Here is a 20943-nt window from a genome sequence, read left to right as displayed (position 1 = left end):
CTTTCCTGTGCAGTGATCCCCTTGTTGCTATGTAGAGATCCCTTTTCCACGGTTTATCTGCAGAGTTAAACTCCTGGTCTGCCAAATAGATTCTCATGTCCTCAGGCAAAGTGCTAAGGGCTTCTTCCCTCATCAAAAGGTCTGCCAGCCCTTCAAAACCGGTGACATGACACCCACTCACACACCTATGAAAATACTTCCTTAAGTCAGCAGTATAATTACAGACTCATCTACTTTGGGTCTATGCTCAAAAACCTTTTTTCTGTAAGCTTCAAGTGTTAACTTAAAACATTCTAGTCAACAAGATTTTACTCAGTTTAATCAATAGACAATTTAGAAACAGCAGTTACAGCTTTACCATGGAGTAAGAAGGTCAGGAACCATACCCAAAGCCCTTGGTCAGCATTATACTGTTTACTTACTCTTTCAAATATATGAATAAAACTATAAAAAAGTTATCACCCTCTGGAAACTGAATGAAATTTACTGAGCTTTATTGCTTCTATGATTCAGTTGCTCCCTTCCCCATTACCTCCATGACTCTTAAGAGTAAGCACCTCCCTCTCATGTTGGCACAGTTTCTCCAAATTCCAAAAGCTGCAGCTCCTCTGCCGATTTTAATTCCAAATGTTTAGCCTCCAGTTTAAGTTGCTTAACTCCAGATGGGTTTTTAAGTCCTTGGAGGAAAAGGTGAACTGTCCTGTTTCTGAGGGCTGCAAATTCCAATCACCATACTGGTTATCCTCCTCGCTGCTGGTCTGAGCCGTGACAAACTGAAATAATTTCCTTCTTATAGTCAGGTTAGCATGCATCAGTCCTTTGGCTTCACGTACCTTGGCCAACTGGTCAGCTTGCCATAATCCTCTGACATCTTTGTCTGCTTTCCCTGACTAAACAAAAAATAAAACTGTTGCGATAATGCAACTCATTGTTTACTTTGTAGCTGCTGAGAATGCACGCACTTTCAGTGAAAACTGCTTACAGGCTACAGAAATTTAAAATCCACACCACTGCTCACCAATATGATGTCCCCCTCTCTGGGACAGTAAACAAGGAGCCTGAATCTTCACCACTAACACTGGAGGGGGGATTTTCACTTGGAACAAATACAGATACAATATTCCAGATGCAGCTCTGCATCAAGCACAATTTCCCTTAAGAGCACACAGGGAAAAATGCTCTGCATCAAGCACAATTTCCCTTAAGAGCACACAGGGAACACTTTGGGCTCTGGGTTTCTGTCTCCTTCCAGGTCCCCAGTTAAGACTCCCCCACTGGCACAGATAGAGTTGAGTTTTCAGCCAAGTGACCGAGTCATCCAGCACCCTCTGTGAAACCAGTGCTTTGTGTCCCTACTCCAATGAGCTGACACTGAAATTTGATTTACACAGACACCTGGGAAATGCTGACAAAGATTTACTAGCTATGCCCCCTTCTACCCAGACAATATAGTTATTACTGTTATTAGACAGTCCAAGCCAGCTACTGTAAGGCTCTTACAAGGCTACCCAATTATAGAGTGAAAATATTAATACAAATGGTAGTGTTTGACAAATGCAGTAAGGCTTTCAGGAGTAACCGTAGAGTTACCAAATAGATGCAAGTAATCTCAAACTTGCAAATATTTTCTAAAGAACCAGCCACAATGAGCAGTTTAAATATTTATTAAATAAAACATGAAAATATTAAATATATACTTTAAGTAACTTTTCAATTGCAGGAAATATTAAAAATGACAAGTAGATCCACACAGATACTAAGACAGTATTTAATCTCACTGTATTTCCCTGACTGATCTGAAGAATTACTGTTCCCTAGTTTACTTAGAGTAAGGCAAGATGAAGTAGGTGAGAGATCCTAGTAAGCCAGGTTCGAGTTGCAAGAAACAGCCTACTCAGACTTCAGTCTCACCTAGTTTTAAAACATTTTTGCCTTGGACTACAGAATGACATGTACATCTGCTCATCTGACTTGTGGTTCCCAAACTACCCCTTTTTCTAGCAACTGACCCAGAATCTCGTACACATCAATACACACAGAGCTTTGCTAAGATCTATTTCAGCTTCTTGAAGTCACAAAATAAATCACTTCCACTCTTCCTACAGGAGCTAATAAACCATTCTCTGGCAGAGACATTTTATCTCTGTCTGCAATCAGAAGTGTACAATACAGTCTTTATGGCATAAATTAAGTCACTTAATTTCACACTTTTCAAAGTTAGCTGGAACGGAGCTTAACCACAGTTTTTGGTATCAGCTGTTTCAATGGGTCTATATTACATAATCAAAGTGACATTTTGAATATGTAATCGACCCTTAAACACTAAACACCAAAATGTGAAAACCAAGAATGGCTAAAACCACAAATTTTTTCCTAGGGAAAAAATTCAGTTGGCAGTTGTCAGAGTTTACCCTTTACCCCAATGTACAGCAATCTCACAGTTGGTATATTTAGTTAGGGGGTGTGAGGGGCAAAGCCTCCCACTTAAATTACATCTGAAGTGTTTGTCTTGTTTCTATGGCCCTGGAATTTTTTTCCCTATGAAAAATTGTGGTTTTGGGCGTTTGTGATTTTCGCATTTCGGCGTTTAGGGGCCGATGATTACATATTCGAAGTCTCTTCGATTATGTAATATACCTCATTTCAATGTATTCATTTCCACATTACAACAGTACAGTCCGATATACATGCCTTTTTTCTGTCCAGCACAAAACTGGATACATTTTTAACCGGCTTTACAAATACATGTTTTTAATGCAAGCATTTGTACAAATGGGCTTGATATACAAATGGCATGTAATTCTTTACAAAACTCCAGCTAGCTATGCTGGTATATGGTACACATCCACTGCCCTACATCACCTGGCACAGCTAGCAATACCTTACATCATGCACACTTATGTTGGACACACTAAGACTAGTGACTGCTAAAGTGATAGAGATACGTGTCCCAAGGGGCCTATCTGCCTACAAACTTTCCCTTTCTACTAGCAAACAGTAAAGACAAGACAAAAAATGAAGTCTCATTTTTCCTTTTGCTAGTAGAGAGGGAAAGTTCATAAGGAGAGATTCTAGCTATCCCAAGGGACCTTCTTTTGCTTTATAACTTTAGCATATTTTTCTCCAAACTGTTATACAGAAAACACACAGGATGGCTTGTGATAAGGGTTACGATATGCCTTAATGCAGTCTGTTCCCTCCTACCAAAAATAAATGCAAGAGATTTAAAAAATGTGATCCATATAAAGATACCTTACACAAGAAAGCACAAAACACAAGGATGTCTTGAGATAAGTGCTTGAGTGTTTCTGCTAAAAACTTATCCCTTTATATCAGCAGTAAAACTATGATAGTACAGTGGGAATCTATTGCATTTACCGCTGTCATACTGGTATGAAAAACTACTGGGAAACTGGAAAATAAACTGGCAGAGTCCATGATATCATGTATATGCTCCTTATGAATTAGACATTTACAGTATAAAAAAGCTATGCAGCTAAAGTTCTCTGAGCAAATCTGCAACCACTGTTTTGGTGGAGATATTTGCAGTTTTTCTAACTCAATTTATTCACAAAAGCAAATGTATTATCGGATGCAGATTTGTTTTAAGGACTTGCAAGTCTAATGTGCTTAAGCACAGTAGAAGTGATTTATAAAGTATCGGAAGTTTCCCTCATACTACATACAGGCTAAATGCAGTAGTTACTGGAAACATGCAGACTACAGAAACATTGCTCATGAAGGAGACAGGGACTTAATAGGAACACTTCAGTTAGTGTTATTCATCAAACAAGTCACATTAGGATATGTGCAACAGACAACTAGAAAAAGCTCATGTTCACTGGCAATTTACTTAATGCCAAACTCTCGGATTCTCATTGCAGTTTTTCCGTATGTTCTTTGGTGAGAATTAATTGGATGTTAACACCTTTTCAATAATCTCTTCTAAAATGAACAGATATGCAAGCATGGATAATGAACAATGGAATTTATTCTATATGTAACGGAAACATCAATTTCTTTCAGAAAGATGAGGTATTTCTGACCTCATTCTTTTTAACTGGATGAGTAAGAAATTGTAGCTCCTGGTCTACTAGTGCACTAATTCACAACTTTCAACAGCAGAATTTATCAGTTCATAGGACTGGGGTTGGTATAATGCTTAAGGTGATTACCTGAAAGACACAAGGTACATGGCTTGATTCTCACCTTTGGAAAGAAAACTGGTTAGCCTTAAACTGACCACAAGGGCAGCTAGCCTAGTACTTGCCTATGGGAAGAGATTTCTTGCACAAAATGAAATTCCTACATTTCATCAAAAATTATCAACCATTTTCTCCAAAAAGTTTTGTACAGATCAGAGACTGGCAGTACAATACCTCTAGATGGGATCACACAAAAGGTTCTAGTAAAAAGTAAATTAGTTGTTGCCAAGAGCAAGAAGTGGCTTGAAAGCTTAGATAAAATTGACAATGGAAGGTTTATGTACAACTTTATATTTTTCCAGTGTATGCAGGGAAGCCTCCTACAGTACATGTAATAGGAGCAAAGCATATCCATATATCTCTGCTTGGAACTAGTGGTCAGAGCACTGAAGCTGAATAAAAAAGTGCAAGTAATCACAGGCAGGGATAACTAAATAGTAGAATGCAGTATTGTTTTGGTTTTTAATGGAAATGTATATGCTGTATAGGGGGCCACAACTAGGAGGAGGCAAACTGAGCAAATGATGACATGGCACATAGCATAATGGCAGTCTAAAGTTCAAACCAGATATGGTCATCCACAGAACAGGCAAATTGGTACAGTAGATAGAAATTACCAAACACTAAAAACGGGAGTACCAATAAAATTACATAATAAAACGGGGTTCCTCAAAGTAACATTTACTTAATAGAAAAAATATATATATATAATTTGATAGAACTTTTACCTCAATTTTAATGGGTTTGGTAAAACTGCTATCATAGTAAGAGGGTCATATTTTTAGAAAACGGCACTGGAAGTACAGAAAAAATACGAAGTAAAATATAAAAAAATCTTGAAGGTAGTGCTTGGTTGGCTTGTTTAAATAAACCTTTTAGTATATGAATATACCATTGTACAATATCAAGTCTGTGTAACCTATTATTTCATTTTAACAGTCGTGTGCCAGACTTAATTCTGACCCTTTTAAAATATTCATGAAAGTACTATGACAAACACTAGTTCATATTTTGGAAAAGTACTGTTTCCAAATGGACATACTTCCACAAATTTTATTACTTGTAAGCACGAAATACAATATAACGAACTGTGAACTTGTGTGCAAAAACAAAAACAGAAAAAGTAATAAGTGAAGCGCTTTTCGTCCAGATAGTGTCCGGACTTCTTCAGGTCTGAAGTCCAGATACTATCCGGACGAAAAGCGCTTCACTTATTACTTTGTTTTCTGTTTTTGCACGCAAGTTCACAGTTCATTATACTGTATTTCGTGCTTACAAGTAGTAAAACTAGTGGAAGTATCTCCGTTTGGAATCAATACTTTTCCTGTGGTTACTAGTTCATATTTTGTTGGAGCTAACCTGCATAGTCAGTACTGAGCATCTCAGCAGCATCAGGTACTTCCAAAGTGGGTGAAACCAAGAATTCATCTTTGCATTTTTTCTGAGACATTCATAAGCATTTTCAACAGGCAGAGTTTCCTGTTAGCAGTTTTAGTCTACAGCCTCATCACCCGTTAAGCCTCCTTCTGAAAAATGGAGGCCATCAAGGAAATAAGTGCTAAATGCACACATTCAGTGGCCATAGATTTAAAACAGCCTCCTGAAAGTTTGGATGTTATTACATCAGTGGTATGAACAACCCAGTAGTGATATTAAATATGATAAAACATTTGTTTGGTATAAATAGAAGTGACAAAGTGTGCATGTAAATGGATTGTTTCGATCAGCATATACAAAAGTCTAACTGAATGTTTTAACTGTGAAGACAGATATCCTTGTTTTAGTTTAATATGTCAAACTGTTACAGCAATTGTCAGTAAAAACAACGCAGGACAAATCAAAATTATCAGATGAAGTCAAAAATCATTGTTATGCCATTTTCTACCTTTCAGAGAATTGGTGTCATTTTTAGATCATGCTAAAAGCTTCCAGGTTGTAGATACAGCTTGACTTTTTGAGACCTACTGCTCACAGTGGGATCCTCTTAAGATACAGAATTATCAGAAACTACAGAATAAGTTGACAGATTAATGAAAAACAGATGCTAATGTTAAACATGACATACAGGTTAAGAAGTATATGCAAGATATTTTAGACATTTTGAACTAGAGCTGATGTTGCTATACGTGAGATTATGGATGCACCAAAAAATATGGGTGGGGACACTGACCCAGAAGCTTTTACACATGAGTTACAGGATGGACAACAGAAACTTTTGAATACCATGGCAAAGGAAGCATAATTACACATTACATAAGGGAATTACAAAAACTGCTACAAGAATATACAGTGACACGTCAGAACATAGTAGTTCAGATAACATTACTGCTCCAAATGTGCATACAGGTAGCAACAGGTTCTCTAGCTGATCTCTACTAACAGTCTTCTTTGTTACAAACCATTCCTCATTGGAATGACAAAGTATTTTATACAATATATTGACATTTAAAGATTGGCTTTCATATACAGCTGGTAGTACATGGAATGATTCACCGTAAAGATGTTTTTTGGTATTTATTCCAAAGTGTTATAAGACTGTTTCTAATGAATGCAGGCTTGATTCTAAGTTGCACAGAATGAACTATACTCTTGGCATACTCTCAAGGTCAAACTGACAAGTTTAGAGTATTTTAATATTAGAGTTTGACATTAGGACAGGCAGAGCATTTTTGATGCTTCCTAGTTGGGGAATAACCATAATAGGAATGGATATTTTAAACAGACTAGGTATAAGTAATTAATTTTCCAGCTGTATTTTGTGGAAGAGAGATGAAAGTGAACCAAGTGTTAACTGAAAGTGCATGACAACACAAGTTAACCTAGTAGACAAAGGGAAACTGTGCAGTGCCCCTGAGAGAAAGGTATTTAACACCCTAGAGGAAGAATTTAAGTTTATGAGCAGAAACAAAAACAAACTGTGGGAAGTTAGAAGTCCCGATTACACTGGCAGGTGCAAGGGATTACATTCCTCCTTTCCAAAAAAGAGTAACAGATTCCATCTGAAGCAATGGACATGAGAAAATGCATTTTAAACTGGGAACAGGCAAGCATAATTCAGAAGGGACAGTCCAACAAAGTCACCTATTTGGCTAGTTAAAAAGGATGGGTGACAGACTTCCATAAGGTTAAATCAGTACACAGAGAAGAGCATATTTGATACCAGGAATTCCAGAAATAATGGATCGAATAAAACTGCAAAGGAATTAGTTTACAGCAAGATTTAGCAAACGGATGTTTTGCAGTACCACTTCAAAAAAGGGAATAGCAAAGGTTTGCTTTTACCTTTGAAAATAAAACAGTACGCCATGACTCAGGGTTTTCAGAACAGTCCTGTCATTTTTCAACAGATAGTACGGACATTCTTATAGATGTGAGTAAAGATGACAGGGTTATTCATTATATTGATAACATTCTGATAGACTGTGGAAGAACACGCATTACAGCTGAGAAAAGTTCTGAGAGAGTTACAAGAGGCAGAGTTCAAAGTAAACTAAGACAACAGTTAGTCACAAGTGAAATTTCTACGAACCATCATCAGACTGACAGGGAGGACTCCATGTAAGGAAAGGGTGAGGGGCATTCTGAAATAGCCAAAGCATTTGACAATTTTGGATTTACATAAATTCAGGGGAATCATGAATAGGGAATTTATAGAAGACTATAAAGAATCGGCAGCTCTTCTCTATAAAATCTTGGCAGATCAGAGAGGTGACTACAATGGAGCTACACTGTGGAAAAGGCATTTAAAAAGTTAAAGGACAGGCAATGAAGCTGATAGCTCACACCAGTTAATTCCCTTTTGTTTTGCAAGCAGCAGCACGGAAGGTCAGTGGTGTTACAATCATGGCCACAAAAAGGGACCGAGTAATTAACACATTAAGACCAGTTACTTTTTGTAGCAGGAGAATATGAGTCTTGTAGAAAAAGGATATCACCCTTCCACGAAACAGCTTTTGGCAATTTACTGGGGAATAAGAGTACTTGGCAATGTTCGAGGGTTATAGTTCAAACTCCACATTTGACGATCAAGACTGGTAAACGACAGAAAAAAATAATTGAAGGGGGTAGTCAGGCTTTTTTCAAAATGGGTAACTTTCAGTACGAAGAATGTACAAATACAGACAAGGTGCAAGTACTACTAATTCAGTTTTATTGGCTATGAAGCAAAAGTGCATGACTGTATGGCAGATTTGAAAAAATTGATAAGTCACCATTAAATACAGATTATGACTGCCACATTCCTACAGTGTATGGGAATGGTGCACATTACTGGAAGGTTGGGAAGTACTACACTAGGTTTGCAATAGTGACATTACAAAATGTAGACAAACCAATTAAGGTTACATTACCAGGATATATGTCAGCACACAGGGCTGAGCTAGAGGCTGTAAAAATGTTTTGCAACATTTACATCCAGTACATATTTACAGTAATAGTGCTTATGTAGTAAATTTTGAGATTACATGCAACAGTGACTGGAGTGATTGGTTAAATGGGTTATTTTCAGAATGGTAGAAAAACATCAAACTTGATTGCTATATTGGTCATTATTTTCTTGATCATAATGTGCATGTGTGTGAAACTTTGTATTAAAAAGTCCATCAGGTATCAAAGTAACATAGGTGGCAAAGTAACCAATGGAGACTACTTTTTTGCAAAATTTTAAGTTTGATTTAAATTGATTACTTTTTTTGGTTTCAAAATAAAAATGTTGAATTGATAGAATTATATAAAGTAAAACTTGTTTTCCTCATAGTAATAACATGTATTTGATAGAAATATATATACTTTGGTATAACTGTTCTTCACAGTAACAGGGGGTTGGTAAATCTGCTTACTATCATAGTAACAAGTGTGATATTTTTAAAATACAGCAGAGGCAAGTACAGAAAATATGCAGTAAACATATGATTAGGTTAAGAGAGTGTGCTTGCGTGAAATACATTATACTTCGGAAAGTTTCTGTAACAAATGGCATTAACAGTAGAGGCTTTTTGAAATATTAACAGTTGAATGTATATAGATATTCAAATGAATAAACATAAGCGGAAATGGCTAACAGCAAAAAACAATTTAGCCTGCTGAGAACTGGTTCTCTGGACAAGTTAAGGATACAGAGTGATTCAATACAGTAAAAGAATGTTTCATCAAGGACAATGTTTAAAACTAGGTAATAGTGGCTGTGAAAGACCATCTGGAGGACATGTTATTTAGTTATATGGGGAAGTAAAGTGCATCTGACAGTAATCTGTGCTATAAAGAAAATGTAAAAATCTTAAAGTAGTGCTTGTTTGACTTTCAATAAACCTTACAGAATATACAGTTGTACAGTATCAGTCTGTGTAACCTGTTAATTCAATTTAATAAGTGTGCCCAAAAGACGTTAAAGAAAAAAAATGTTTTCTATTAACTAGACAAAGCAATGTTAAACTCCTTCCAAATAAAAAAAAAAAAATAAATAAAGGTGGAACAGGTAACTACTATCAGTACCTACTAAAGCTCATGCCGTATACTTGGTTAAGGGTACCACAGGGAATACAGCTCTACTACATCTTCTGCAGATATACATTTTCACCTTTTAGGTAGAAACTTCCCAGGTAAGATATTAACTCACAAGAGCTGTGCATGATTTAGTATCTATAGCATAGTGTTATTGCCCAGACTACAATATGACCCTTCGAGTCACCATACATTTGAGAGAGTCCCATAAAAAAATTAAACATGTTGGCCTTCTTTCACTTCTGAGCAAAGCCAGGTGTATATGGGAATTTGTATGTTTATACAAGATAATATTTTCCATTTACCGTTATGAAAAGACAAATTGTTCTTACATGTGGGAGCAGAGTAATTTTGTCTTGTACAGACGGGACAACATGCGGCATTAAAAGTTAACAAATCCGAGTATTAAGGCTTTCCTACATACATTTTATATATGAATGGAAGCAGAGGCTCTTCCAGCTAGTCCTGCAGTAGTGTTGCCATCATGGAATGCTATACACATTATATTTTAATCCCAAATAAGAGCCAATATTTTTCTTGCATACTTCCGATGCCAAGAATAATTTATCTGATTAAGAATCTTTAAAGCACATCTGGCATATATTAGTTTATTAGTACAAGGGGGTAGGACTTCATGTCCATTTCATCACCATAATTCAACATACTGCATTATGCTCAGTTTCCTTTCAGGGTGGATATGCGACTTTTTCCGAGGATAAAAAGTGCAGCTCCAACCTGGCATATATTTTGTTTAGTTGTCCACAACTTCAGACACATGAGGTTTTTTGCCATTGTGGGCCATTTTAAGCTTTGTTAGTTGCTCTTTTGGTGCTTGAGTCAACTTATCCTGTTTGGTGTTAAGACTGTCCTTGCCCATTCCATCGCCATTAACTAAATTACTCCTAGATACAATAATTGGTATATCAGATAATTTGAGGGGGCTCATGCATGGGATAAAGCATTTAGTATCTGCCTCTATTAGTAGTAGAGAGATAAGTCCTATGATACATTTTCTATTACCCATCCATAGAAGCATGTTGGACTTTAATATGGAAAGGTATGAACTTTATTTTACTTGGAGGACCCTGTTCCAGTGCAGCAGTATCCTCTACATGATATACTTTTTCCTTTTAAATTTGATTTTACAAGAGAGGTTTAGGTCATTGAGTATTTCTGATGCCATTTGACTTGCTGATGTGCATTAAGGTCAGAGGATGCCTTTTATGCTAAACATAGGTCACATCTTAAGTCAGTAAGATACAGAGTAAAGTAACAGGGCTTTGAGTTGGTCCATGTAGGACATATTGTATAGGCATTATATCTTAAGGCATGTCTGTAGGCATTTCAGCTGTTGAGTGTATGGACAGAAGTGCCAAAGGAGGCATACTCCATGCCTGGCTTATGTGGGCTGACTAGAGGTGGTCAAGGACATCCCTAGATTAGACAGAATCCTTTTATCAGATGCACAATATTGAAGACTGACATGTTGGATGAAAGTTAGGCTACTGCCCACATAAGCTTCTAAATCCCAAACTGGGAAGTATTGTCAATGTGGTAGCTGCCTGAGGTAGAGGATTCCTAAAACATACACATTTTTTGGCAATTATTTTGTCCATAATTTTGGCACCAGTTATTTAATGTGAACAAACCTTCCTGTAGGATGGCTAAGTCACTCTGGAATCGATGACTGTGTTTAGCTACTGACTTTTACTTCAAAGTAGATGCCAAACAAGAGACGTTCCAGCACCAAACTCAGGTGGTTCTACTGGTAACTGGTCTCTTTATAGAGGCAGCTTAACCTATTATGATCTACTGCATCCTGTGAGCCAAATGACAATCAAGGGGGTAACACAAGGGTTTATTCAGTTTAGTTTTTCCCAATGCTTGAGAGGGATTAAGTCAAAAGCTTTAGTCAAGAGGAGGTATGTAGTGTGCACCATTTTAACTTCATCCATTGCTTTGATGTCCTTTTCATAAGGCAACTAGATTAAGCATTTCTTGCCCTTGATGAATCCAAACATATATGGCCAATGTTTGCAGGTTCCCTCTGTCTTTAGTTCTTAAGTCTTTCCATGTCTTTGCATATGAGTTGGGCCAGACTTATGGGTATACAGGGGAATGACTGCAGTTTATTTTAGTGCAAAACCTACTGAGGCTGTACACACAGTTAGGGGGTGGCTAACTCATACATCAATGTTAGGGGTGGTTAAATGATACTGTTAGGGGTGGTTAAATTATACTGTTAGGGGTGGTTAAATTATACTGTTAGGGGTGGTTAAATTATACTGTTAGGGGTGGTTAAATTATACTGTTAGGGGTGGTTAAAGGATATCATTGTTAGGGGTGGCTAAATGATATTATTGTTTTTGTATCAGAAATGATGCTATATATTTCAGATGTAGCAATGTTTCTTTCACTACAAAGATGCCATGGTCAAAACTTAATGTGCTAAGGAGTACAATGTGTTGCAGTCGATATCCGCTAAGTAGAAGTAAAAATCAAGGGACTAAAGGGACAAAGGCATTGTTAGAAACTGAATTAATTTCATTGTTTTGCAAGAAAACACACAACTACCATTTTTGTCAGCCATTTCACAATTTCTCATTTTATTAACCATACATATTTCTACTGCTGTAGTTCAGATCTTGTGAAAGTCAACATTCATCCCAGACAAATAGTTTACACAGATTTGTGCATGAAACTTGTACCTTTGATGTAAACCTCTTACATTAAAAAGGATATACTAACAGGTTTCAGTGGACTCATGTTTGCTTTCCTGTAAGTCACTTGGAGTCGCAGCACAATATAATTACATCCTAAAAGTTTAATGCTATGTATGGGGACTGTAGTCCTTAATTTTGTAGCAAATAAGGATTTACAGGTGCAAATGTCAATGTTTTAATCTGTTTTAACATGAATAATTCAAACCAGCAGCATAACAAGGGCATTATAAAACAGATTAAATAGGGATTATGTACATGAGCCTTTAAAAATATATTCCACTATTCAAAGGTTAGACTTGAAAAATCTTGAGCTGGTGTCATACTCAGAAAAAGCACAGATTACCACCTAGGGAATCCAAATTTTGAAAAGTGGCTTGGGGGGCTTCATGCCAAATAGGTGTGCCCGATCAGGGAGAAGGGAACATGTTAACTCAGAGCACATCCACGCATTCTAATGTCAGTGGTAGAGACCAGAGAAACAAATATATACTGCTGCCAAGGGGTGGGGCATCTGGCTGAAGTTAGCCCTTCTGGAAGCAAGGGGCAGTTCAGTGCCAATGGTCATTGCACATCACACCCTCAAGTTGCTTATGGCCATATACAGGGCAGAGAAATAACAGAACCCACTTGCTGGAATCAGAGTGATGCTGCCCCAGAGCCCTTGATGTCCTCATCAGCCATGGACAGGGGTCAGGGTTAGCCTGAGGTAGGGTATTGTAGGGCCAATAGTACAGGTCAGCTGGGGTATCAGAAGAGAAGCAAAAGTTAAACTTCAACAGAAGTGGCCTTGGTGTGAAGAAAAAAACTGTAAAACTCATTAAAGTGCATGCATTTGTTCTTTTACCACAGAACACATTTTATGATGGAGAGACATTTCAGACAAATTCACGGAAAGTTAAGCTATGCTATTATGAAATATGCCAACACAGAAAGTAGAAGCAAGAAAACCACACGGCATTTGAGGGAAAAAGGACAAAAGCAGCATTAACAAAGCGATACCGAGTGTGCAAAGTATCCTGCAAAATGACAGACAAATGTTATAGAAAACCACGCTATACCTAGTGTGCAAAGTATCCTGCAAAATGAAAGACAAATGTTATAAAAACCACGCTATACCTAGTGTGCAAAGTATCCTGCAAAATGAAAGACAAATGTTATAGAAAACCACACTATACCTAGTGTGCAAAGTATCCTGCAAAATGAAAGACAAATGTTATAGAAAACCACGCTATACCGAGTGTGCAAAGTATCCTGCAAAATGAAAGACAAATATTATAGAAAACCACGCTATACCGAGTGTGCAAAGTATCCTGCAAAATGAAAGACAAATGTTATAAAAAACCACGCTATACCTAGTGTGCAAAGTATCCTGCAAAATGAAAGACAAATGTTACAGAAAACCACGCTATACCTAGTGTGCAAAGTATCCTGCAAAATGAAAGACAAATGTTATAAAAAACCACGCTATACTGAGTGTGCAAAGTATCCTGCAAAATGAAAGACAAATGTTATAAAAAACCACGCTATACCTAGTGTGCAAAGTATCCTGCAAAATGAAAGACAAATGTTATAGAAAACCACGCTATACCTAGTGTGCAAAGTATCCTGCAAAATGAAAGACAAATGTTATAGAAAACCACGGCATGCAAGCAGAAACTAGCTACATTGATCAAGGATGCCCAGAGTTTCAGCTGCAGCAGAAACAAGGTAATAAAAATGAAAATTTCTCCTCGTATCTAAATATGCTACCAATGCAGTCAACTTTATGTGCTAGCAAGAGAAGCAATTCTAAATACACGCAGATGCTAAAAAAAGGACTTTTTTAAAAAAAATTGAATACTGATAATATAAAGTTAAGCTATATCCTGATTTAGGAATGTATTATGTTATGCAATAATATCAAACCATAATGGTGAGACTTATGGGTAAGTACTTACCCATGTGGGCGGATTGCCATTCCTTGTGCATGAATGATTCTTGCTGCCCACCATTTTCTTGGTATAAAGCTTATTTGGAGGCTGAGGTTGAAAAGTGTTAGGGGCATAGTTAAGTTGTGTTTCATATTACTCAGGATATATCCAAATATGTCATGCTCTACATATGCTTTATTTTTGCCTTTTAAGAGTTTCCATGACTTCTTCTTTTGTGATAGCTGGGAGCATATTGGTTTCTGATGCATCTTATGAGATATTTGGGGCTTGAGGGGATAAAGTTGGAGCTGAATTCATTAGCCAGCAGGCTTTACATTTTCAGATTCATTTACAATAAACTGCATTTGAGATTACAAACATGGCTAAAGAAAGCCTTGTGGTTGTCCCTGGCATGGCTGGCTATTTTACCTAAAATTGGGTCTTGGTGGTTTTAACTGGAGTCCTGAGTTGCTTGCTTAATTTAATGATGGGGTGTAACATGCTGAGTGCTGCACTTATTTTTGGCATCAGTTTTCTTCCTTTTATCATAAACCAAATATTGTAGTTCCACCAGGGAGATTTTTAGGGTCCACCTTGCACTTGTTTCTACTGGGGAAAGCTGCTTCTGTGCAGTTGTTTACATGCTAATACAAGCTATTTGGGTACATTGCCACATCAAACAGTAGAGTTTGCTTGGTTACATACTTGCAATGGGAGCTAACACTAAGCTAATACACAACACTGAATCACTATGTAGTTCCCTTCTTACCAATGATGTATCCTTTTCAGGTACATTGTTCCAATCCATGATTAACTGTTCTCTTTCATCATATATACTCCAAGTTGCTGAAAAACGTTAGATCTCTTGCACAGGAATCAATCCTACTACCCCCTACCCCCCCCCCCCGACATAGGTCACACAACCCTCCTGTGCATCACTTTGAAGTAGGACACATTTACCTTAAAGGAATTTCTAAAGGTTCCAGAGACAGCAGAGATACTGTGTTGGAAGTTTTATTTTGAAGGAACATGCTTTGTGGTCAGACCTGATAAGGGAGGATGCTATGGAGCTTAATTCGCCATGTGTAAGGACAAGATAAAGGATGTGGTTTCCCATAGTGGGCACTGAAACTGGTCCAGAGTGTGTGCATTTTAACAAATCCCAGGAATCTTTGAGGTTGTACACAGGATGTGGTACGTTTCCAAGTTTGTAGATGGGTAGTTCAAGTTGCCAGTAAGATGTTACTAGATTTAATGCAGAATTACTCCAATTCATACAAGTAGGTGCTGTGGTATTCTTGGGTCAGGGAACATTTTTCAGCCAACTAGAATATGGTAGTGGACTTTTCTGTTAAAAGACATGAAGCTCTAGAGCATCGTGCTGCTTTAACATTGATGTGAGCCTCTTCTGGATGAAGACAGACACCTCCACCTTTAACCTTTCTGCAAGTTAGCTGGTATAAATATGATGAAGGCATTATGGCCCTAACAGCTGGAATGCTCTCCGATTCAAAACCATGCTATATCACTACACAGATAGTCCAGTGGCAAAGGTGGGAATGAAGTTCATTATTTAAACACTTAGCATTGAAAAGGAGCGTCTATTTTTCTTTGCTTATTTCATTATATTGGTAGATTAATCTCATTGGTACTGCCTACAAAGGGCACTATGGTTGTGGATTTTATATCATATTCAAAAGGCTAGGAGGACAGGTGCTGATCATCCCTGGTGAAGCAGTGTGGCCCGATGATCTCATCCCAGGTTGACAAATAGTTACTCTTCAGATGACACCAAAAGCTAAGCTAATTGTTGATATTAATCTTTGCACATACTGAATCACTACCCTTGGGGAAGTTAGGATATTACTCTACCTGCCAGGGATGCATAGTCCAAGAGCTCCATCATGTTTTTCTTCATATAGTCCAGGGAGACTTAACTTGAGTTGTTTATACCCACATGTACTTTGACAGTCATATTGGTACTTGCTATTCAAGGATGAGTGCATGCATGGTCAGATGAGTCCTGGTACAAGAAAAGCAACTGACCACCCTTTACTCACCCCAGTGAGTGGTGTTATCTGTATGCCTAACAATGAAGTCACTTATGATTAGAATATTTAGTTGATAGATACCGGTCAGTGTCAGAACCCGTAAAACTGGGACCTCTAGTCCTATGTGAGATGGTAAACTTAGCACACTTGGTGTTTCTGAGGGTGCTTAATGTGCTTAAAATTTAGAAGTCTCTGTGGTTTGAGAGTAAGTTAAGCTATAGATAAATAGGTTTTATGTGGACTGTGGGAAGGTGCATTTTTTTGGATGGGGACTAATTTCCTGTGGTTGAAACTCAACAGGATAAAGTAACAGATGAATAATCACATAGAAGAACATTACTTCACTAATCTCACTATATTTTCCTTACTAATCTAAAGAGTTATTATTCCCTGGCTCACTTACTAGAGTAAGACAAGATGTAGTAGGTGAGGGATGCTTCTAGGCCAGGTTTCCAAAACAGAGTGCCCAGTCTGAGTGAGAGGCTTCCCAGTATAAATATTTCTGGGATAGCTTACAGAATGACATCACATCTGGTAATCCGGGACTCTCCTACACTATTACCAACATTAGAAACTGCCTGGATTTTAGCACCTATGTGTTACCATATATATGGATAGAGCTTTGCTCATATTTGCTGCATTTCCTGGAAGTCTTAAACAATTTTGAACCTCTACACAGAGTAGCAATAAGCTCCCTCCTAGAGACAAGGCTTTGTAATACTCGATTTCCAAGACATTATCTCTGGCTACAATCAGAACTGTAAAATACAATCTTTATGGCCTAATTAATTTCAACTATTTTTCAAAGTTTGCTGCAGCTGGATTGCAATTAACCTCTTCTCTTCCACTATCCTCTGTTAAAACATACATTTAATTCAGTTACAGTAATACATATACACTTCTCTTCCCAGCAGGTCACACTGCTGATTCATTTTTAAGGCATGCAACTTTACAAATACATTTTCAACACAAGTGCCTGTACAAATCAGCATGATAAACAATTGTCCAGAAAAAATGTAAACTCCTAATACTGCTAAAATCACACTGGGAAAAAAACTGTAAAATCCAGTACAAATCCAATGCTGATATACAAGTAGCAATTCTTTACAAAATCCCAGCTAGCTGTGCAAGCATGTCACATCCACTGCCCTACTTCTCCTGGCACAGCTAGCAGTACCTGCTATAAGCATAACAAAATAATTTGCACAATAAAAAACAATTTTTAACTAAAAATATAAATACATCTATGATGGTTTATTCTTCAAAATCAATTCCAAGGCAGAGTGACCATACCACCAGGTAGTTTGGGGTGACTATTTGTGGGGAGATACTTTATCTTGTGCTGGGGGGGGTGTATATATATATATATATATATATATATATATATATATATATATATATATATATATATATATATATATATATATACACACACATACACACACACACATCACACCTTACTGTAGCTTACAGCACTTCATTTTCAATGTGATTAACAGTGGCTGCAGGTTTAGAGTACTAAATTCCTTTTATCTAGGTGGCTTTGTTACAGAAAAAAAAGTTTGCATACACTACTCCTGACAGCGAGTCCTACAGCTGAGATGCTCTGAGAAATATTACAAGACATGTTAGTAATCAGAAACTGCAAAAACTTGGGCCAATGGAGCTCAGGAATACAGATTTTCAGCAAATCACAATCCTCTCACTACTGTGGATTAAAACTAAAAAGTGTATGGTACCACATCAACTGTTTGATTTTCAGCGATGTCCCAGATTTTTACTGAAAGTTTAGCTCTGCCCCTTTCAATTCCTCCTGAAACTGCTCAGTTTAGAGCAATGTGGTGAGTTGCACTTCATGACCATACTTAGAGTTAGACTTTTGTTTTAGAAAATGCATGTTCAGATTCTTATTTTGTCAATATCTCAAGTTAACAATGCGTGATTAAAATATGCCCGACTGACGCAGATTTCTGGATGCATCCCTATTCAGTCGAGCACTGCCAGAATAGAATTTAAACAATTGTAACTTTTTATGTGAAAACCTGACAAAAATTGGAAAAAAATAAAGGGGACTGAAAGTGCAACTTTAATATGTAACAATGCAGAAAATTTTAACTTTACTTTTGATTAAAAAAAATGCTGTCTGGAGCACAGATCATTCAGTAAATCACAAGAGCACCCTGTTGTGAGTCTGAACCTATAAGTACCAGTGTAAGCTAGTTACAAACAATTGTACTTTTTAATATAAAATGAGAAGTGACAGAAAATGCAGAAATAAATGTATCAACATGAAAGTGACTAACGACAGTTTTAATATGAATAAAGGCAAGGGACTAAGGAGCTTCTAGACACCTTTACAATAAGGGTTGAGCAAAGAATAAAATATAGAAACAGAACAGGCAATGTAGAAAGCAGTTCAATTGTTTCAACAGAATCAGTTATCACCAAGAGTCATGCAAGCCAAAATGTTGTGCTATTTGCAATAAAACACTTGCAGATTCACATTACTCCATTTCTGAAAGCCATCGGACAGTTCTGCTTGTGAGGGCTTTTCCCATCAGATAAAGATTTATACCTCTCACTGGTGACTATCAGCCACAAAATTATTAGCAGGTATAATGGCTGAAGAATCAGAAGAGTCAAAAAAGGATATTTTTAGTTCCACAACTAAGTTAAGGGGACAGAGGGACAGACACACGAACACACACCTTCTATACATCATAAAATTTGCTTTGTGGTAACTTGAGTTAAAGTTTGTCCTGTATGTATTCACACATTCAATTAATTGAAAAATAGCACAGTTGCAGTACCTTTCAAGTTTTTTTTTTTTTTTTTTTTTTTTTAACATTTAATACAAGCAGGTAGAAGTTGTTCACATGTCCGTGCCTGGTTTTTTTCTGTCTTAGTGCAGTAAAAATAGATTTCCAAAATTAAATTCCACAATTGAATAGTCAGGAACAACATGTAATGAACGCTACTTTAAACAGTCAGAAGTTTTATTTTTGTTAGAAAAAGAAAATATGTACAGAGGGCAGAATGGTCATCCAAGTTGTGAAGACATCAACTCTTAAAACAAACCAGCAATTAGCGCTGTGAAGTGGCAAAAAGTTAATACTTAAATATGAAAATGTGTAACAATGACTGCATAATTCTTTTCTTTCCTTGTCCAAGATGAAGCAAGCCTTCAACTTTCTCAGCCAAGTAGGTTTAAATTGCTTTTTCCTCAGAGTAGCTGAAATGAATGCTTATAGCAAGTTGATATGGAGCCTCACCCCTGGCAACAAATCCACAGTGCAGAAATGCAACACTTTTACCTGTGCTATAAGAGATAAAACAAATGCATAGAAACACCTCACCAGAAAGTGATTAGAAAGGCTACAATACTATACAAAGTGTGTGTGGTGGTGACGGCTGGCAGTGATGTTGGTGGATCTGTATGTTTGACATGTATAAGCATCTTCTTGAATGGCCAGCAGAACCCATAAAAAATAAAAATTATAGCACTGGACTGTCTGCTGGAACAGAAAAGGGAGAAAATTGTGGAGAGCATGCTACTTGATATAGAGATATATTACATACACTGTAAACAGTAGGAATTCTATTACTGAATGGAAAAAAGTTGGTATTAATTTATATAGGCTCACATTTCTTTGGGCTTGAGAGAAGTAACAAATCCTATTATGTAAAATTTTATAATAGTTCCCACTTCTGTACACACATCTTGCTCTTGGGCAGTGGGCTGTATTTTTTTTTTTAACTGTCATGGGTCTTGGATCTAGTGACAAAAGTGGTTACCAGTTTCCATTATGGAATCATTATCATCCTGGAAGTTGTTTAATAGTTTTGCCATCTCCAAGCAAACAGTAGAGATGCAGACCTGAAGGGCATTGCATTCCTGCTGCATTTGATTGTGAAGGCTTTTTGCACAGATCCTGGGAACAAAGATACTCAAGGACCTTTTGGTCTTCCTCATCAATTGAATGCTATGCATGTTTTTGATCTGTTTAGGGTAACTTTCGGCAAAGAGCATTATATAAGAAGTACTCTCAAGATGAATCTGTTTCAGCCTGAAGAAAACAATTGGGCATCATAGAACTCCACTCAATAAACAGTTACAACTCCTTTGGATAAACAGAAATTAGCCAATGACCAGTCAGACTGAAAATATTCCTTTCAGCTATTTGACAACTGCCTCACAAAGGCAGCTGTAAAACAAAGTTTTACTAAAAGAAAAATAAGATTCTAGTGTATGTGTTTGTGAAGTGTTATTTATTTTGATGCTGCATAAATATATTAGCTTTCTACATTTATGCAATATTGTAATATTAATGAGTTTTGTCATTTGCCCAAGTGTGCGTTTTTCTGTCAATTTTATACATTTTGACACTGACGTTACTAGGATTTATGCAAGATACAGTCTTAATCATATTTATTGGTCTTATTTGTTAACTGGGTGAATGGACTAATGCAACACCTTTTCAGCACTGACCCTGGTCTACAGCAGAGAACAGTACATACAATTACAAAAATCTAATTGGCAAAAAATATAGTCAAG

The 20943-nt window shown here is 37.0% G+C and overlaps 1 long non-coding RNA gene across 1 annotated transcript in view; it reads right to left on the bottom strand.

Annotated features, from left to right (window-relative positions):
• The window catches only part of LOC122790074, a 561856-nt gene that overhangs the window by 486521 nt on the left and 54392 nt on the right, over nucleotides 1–20943 (bottom strand). The window lies entirely within an intron of this gene.

This window comes from Protopterus annectens, chromosome 15.part0, assembly GCF_019279795.1.
Source record: "Protopterus annectens isolate FY-2018-M chromosome 15.part0, PAN1.0, whole genome shotgun sequence".
Lineage (NCBI taxonomy): Eukaryota > Metazoa > Chordata > Ceratodontiformes > Protopteridae > Protopterus > Protopterus annectens.
Note: the sequence above shows the minus strand (reverse complement) of the source record. Positions and strands in the feature narration are given on the sequence as shown.